The 4,709-nt window shown below is 44.7% G+C and overlaps 1 long non-coding RNA gene across 1 annotated transcript; it reads right to left on the reverse strand.

The window, feature by feature from the left end:
• Positions 1–2,126: 2,126 nt before the first annotated feature.
• Positions 2,127–4,427, reverse strand: LOC115096464. Its single transcript, XR_003858081.1, has 3 exons — positions 4,147–4,427; positions 3,226–3,307; positions 2,127–2,765 (listed from the first exon to the last, which is right to left on the reverse strand). It is a non-coding gene; the product is annotated as an uncharacterized LOC115096464 (long non-coding RNA).
• Between the last annotated feature and the right edge of the window lie 282 nt (positions 4,428–4,709).

Consider the following 4,709-nt stretch of genomic DNA (forward strand, 5'->3'; position numbering starts at 1 on the left):
CATTTGTGGTCATTACCTTCCAGGTACTCTCTTTAAGGTTATTACATTTCCTGGACTCCTTATAAGATATTAGTTGAGATTTGTTATTCACTACACTCTTTCTTTTTGTAGTTGTGCCACTGTTGACAGAGTTATTCCTCTCAATTAGATTTTTCTTTTGGTTATGGATCCTGAAATACTGCATGCATTGTGTTTTTTCCCTCTTTTCTGGTAACACTTCAATGTTTTTCTCATGAACTTCTTCAGTTTTAATATAGAGAAGGCTTGTTCTTTTTGCATTTGGTACATGGTGTGTCTCCTCATCACAGGTCTAATTCTACCAGAGCCCACTGTATTCCTGGATTTTAAAGAGTTTCTTAATGACCTGTTTGAGTGGGGGGGTATACCTGTTGACTGCTCTTCTGTCAAGAATGGGTGACTGTGGGTCCTTCCTGAGCCTAATGAATTTCCTTTTCTTGACTCCTGGTTTTTCTGTGATATTGGGGAATTATATTCTGAGTAATGCAATGTGGGTGTATTATTATTAATTGAAGCTAATTGATTTTTAATGTCAGTCAACTCCTTTTTCAGGGAAGAGAGTTGTGCACAAATTGGGCAAGCTCTATGTTTCCAGATGCTTTCCCTCAAAATAAAGGCTCCACAGCAGTTACATTGGATAGTCCTCATCCTGGTAATTTATGATTTGTATGTCCTTGACTGTTACCAATGTACTAATTTATGTCGCTGCCAATGGCAAGTTAGGCAGTCTTTATTAGAAAACAAGCCCCAGGGGTGGGTGGGAGTTAAACAGTTAAGCCTGGGACAAGCTGGGTAAAGCAGGGCACTTCTGGACGGTTATCTTTGCTTTTTGGTCAATTGTTTTAAAAAACAGTCTTTATGCCCCAATATTTTAGTTTGAATAGATTATTTCTGCCAGCTAACCCCAAAACAGAGAGATTATACAGTTTACAAGCTGGAGAGAGTTTTTGTTGGGGGGGGGGGGGGGTTCTAACTTTGTGCAACAAACAGCAATTTAACTTACTAGAAAATTATTATCTTACTATAAAGAAAATTAAAACAGGCAGGAATTAGGCACAGAGGCTTTCTGCACAAATACAAAGCAGTAAGCCCTGTGCAAGCAAACAGCAAATGAACTTACTGGAATAATTTCTTACTATAAAGAAATGAAACACACTATAAATAGGCACAGAAGCTTTCTACACAACTTCAAGAATAATCAGAAATACTTAGCCACGATGCAGGTTCAAAGTAGGAATGGACGTGTAGCAGCTAATTAGTCGCTTTACCCATTCCCTCTGAAAATAGGTTTGATATGAGATATGCTTCCAGAGTGTTAGTGGTTAATTATCAAAAGGGTTATGCATGTAAGGAACCACACAGTTTATAAAATACTGCATCTCTGCCCCACTAGTGTTCTCATATATTTCAGCATGCAAACAGTTTTTGAATGCAGGAAGCCATGTACTTGTTAATACATATTTTACAAAAGTATGGACATATGTATTATGCATAAAATAATTGTGAAATATGCATTTAATTAATGCATTTTTCTGTTAGAGCTGTGGGCCCAGCTAGGATTGGTGAACCCCCCCACAGGGCCAGGCCAGGACTTCAGCATAGATGCAGACAGGGGTAAAGATCTTTGGCCTACACCAGCCACCTCCCCTGCAGGTTGAGCCCTTGGGTTCTGGCAGCCAGCAGGACTTAGACTGCAGCTGAAGCAGAGGTGCAGGCTGTGCAGCACTGTAGCTGAGACAAGGTGAGGCTGGAGTCTGGGTCAGGGTGCAGGTAAGTGTGGAGCTCTGGAACAAACAGGAGAAGAGTAGCCTAGTGGTTAGTGCAGTGGGCTATGAACCAGGGAAACCAGGATTCAAATCCCACTGCTGCTCCTTGTGACCTTGGGAGGTCACTCTACCCTCCACTGCCTCAGGTACAAACTTAGAATGTAAGCCCCTTGAGGACAGGGAAATACCTACAGTACCTGAATGTAATCTGTTGGAAGTGTTGAAAAGCAGAATAGAAGTTAAAAAAGCAAAACAGAACAAAGAAGCCAAAAGGCAACAGCTTAGAAAGCAGGCCTGAGAAGGCCACAAGGCAAGAGTGGAACAGAAGGCCATAGGGCAGTACAGAGCAAAAGGCCCGAGAAGGCCACAGAGCAAAAGGCCCTCAGGTACAGGCCATAACCCTGTACCTGAGGGCAGAAGGCCTGAAAAGGCCTTAGAACAAGGCACAAACAGAAGGGGCAAGAAGGCTCCAGGACAAGGCAAAACAAGGCTGGAAGGCCAGAGAGAAGTCCAATGTAGGACAGGGCCAAGCAAAGAACTAGCGAGACAATGACAAGGCCCTGAACATAGCCAGAGGCAGGGTAAAATAGGCAGAGCCATGGGATCATGGAGAATATGACTGGAGCAAATGTAGGAGCAGCTACACAGGGACCCTCTGGTGGTTGGGAGGCTGCATAACAGGCAGTATCACAACATTGCCCCCCTCCCCCCAGGTCCCATGGGAAGGAGGATTTTGGGCATCAAAGGTATAGCCAAGGTGAAACTGAACATCAGGAGTCTTTGAAATTCCATAGATAGCACCTGGAATTGGGTTGTTTAAGAGCAAACTTAGTGGACTAAAGTCTCTCGAAGGCAAGGCTGGTGTGGCTGACTGGAGCTCCTCCTGGGGCAGCATGGCTTGACAGGGCCCCTCCTGGGGTGGCATGGCTTGAGCCACTATAGTAGCACTCACATCCTGCACAGGATTCTTCAGAGCAGGATCTAGAAGAAAAGTAAAGACTGGAGCATGGTTAGAGTTCTCGTCAGAGTGTAAAGGCAGACTCTGGCTACTGACTACCAGATCCTTCTCAGACAAAGGATTCTTTGCTCAAGAGTGAAACAGAAAATCTGGGGTGGAGTGTAACACTTACTTAATTTTGAGCTAAAGCCCAGTCAAAGCTAGGCTCTGGGCAGGTAGTTACTCTGGCTGGCTGAGACTCTGGCACAGGATCAGAGCTGGAAATAACCTGCACTACTGAAGCAATCTTTAAAATTTCATCCACATGGTCAGACCTAGATAAAGCAAGCTGAACCAGGCTACTGGCAGTGAATGTGCCAACTGCTTTCCTTGGAGCTCAAGCACTAATTAGCCTCTGGTTAGTTACAGCTGGAGTTTCAGGGCATGAGTTTCAGGATTAGTTAACGGAGTGAAAACCCCAGCAGCAGTTGAATTAGATCTTACCAATTCTTCTTGTTCAGAGGCTGGTTTTAGAAGTAAGTTAACTTGAGCTGGAGATGAAGTACGGACAGGTGTAGCCATTAACCTGGTAGAATCAAGAGTCAGAATGGTGTTAGGAGAACTGAAACACAAGGATCAGTTATTAAAACAGGTATCTCTGGAACTGAATACTTTTATTTGTTATGTTTCTCCTCAGAAATATTACTTTCAGAAGACAGAGCAGATGCGTTAGAGTCAGAGTGAAACTGCTTTTCTTTTTCTAGTGTTTGGTGCTGTGAATTAACTCTTGTGCAATACAGAGGGCTCTTTGGTGCTAATTGAGGCCATGATGGAACCAGGTTTCAGCTGCATGGCTTTCTTCTTGCTTCTACTGACAACAGGAATACTGGAGTCTTCTAATAACTTGATTGCAGCATTTCTCTCTCTCGGTGTTCTGCTGAAACATATTTCCTTCAGAAGGGGTTAAGACAGGTAACGTTTTCAGTGTTTGGTGCTGCATATTAATTACAGGAAGATCTAGGGACCTCTGTGAGTGCATGTTGTGTGAAAACAGTGCAGAAACAGGCTTTCTTTGGAAAGATCAGGTATTTTATCAGAAATAAAGTTTAGGAATATGACATATAAAAATTCTCTAGACATCTAGGATTCAGAAATTTGCACTCCTTGTACTCCCATAAGGCAGAATTGGAAGACTGACTCCTATAACACTTTGGAAATTCTAGGGGTTCTAATAAGTCACAAAAAGTTTCACTGGGTTTACCAGGCAGACAAGAAGTCCTGGGCCTGCTACCGTGGGGATGGTATGGTCTGGTCATTCTGTTATGGCTGTGGGCCCGGCTAGGGCTGGTGACTCCCCACAGAGGCAGGCCAGAACTTCAGGATAGATGCAGACAGGGCTGAGGACAGTCAGCCTATACCACTCACCTCCCCCACAGGTTAAGCCCTTGGGTTCTGGCGGTCAGCAAGACATAGCTTGTGGCAGAAACAGAGGTGCAGGAGGTACAGGACTGAAGACTGAGGCAAGGGGAAGCTTGAGTCAGAGGCAGGTGTAGAACTGGAGTCTGGAACAGGGTACAGGTAAGGGTGGAATTATGGAACATACTGGAACATTCAGGTCAGAACAAGTCAAGGACAGGACAAAACAGACCAAGAAACACAAAAGCTAAAGGGCAACAGGTTAGAAAGCAGGCCTGACAAGGCCACAAGGCAAGGCTAGAACAGAAGTTCCTGAGAAGGCCATAGGGCAATACAGAGCAAAAGGCTTGAGAAGGCCACAGGACAAGGCTGGAAGGCCCAGAGGAAGAGAGCAATCCAGTGCAGGTCAGGGCCAAGCAGAGAGCTAGCAAGACTCAATGACAAATCCTTGAGCATAGCCAGAGGCAGGGTTAAATAGGCAAAGCCCTGCTGAGTCATGGGATCTTGGAGATTATGACTGGAGCGAGAGTAGGAACAGCTCCATGGGGACCTCTGCTGGTTGGGAGGCTGCA

The sequence above is a fragment of the Rhinatrema bivittatum genome, chromosome 8 (assembly GCF_901001135.1).
Source record: "Rhinatrema bivittatum chromosome 8, aRhiBiv1.1, whole genome shotgun sequence".
Classification (NCBI taxonomy): Eukaryota; Metazoa; Chordata; class Amphibia; order Gymnophiona; family Rhinatrematidae; genus Rhinatrema; species Rhinatrema bivittatum.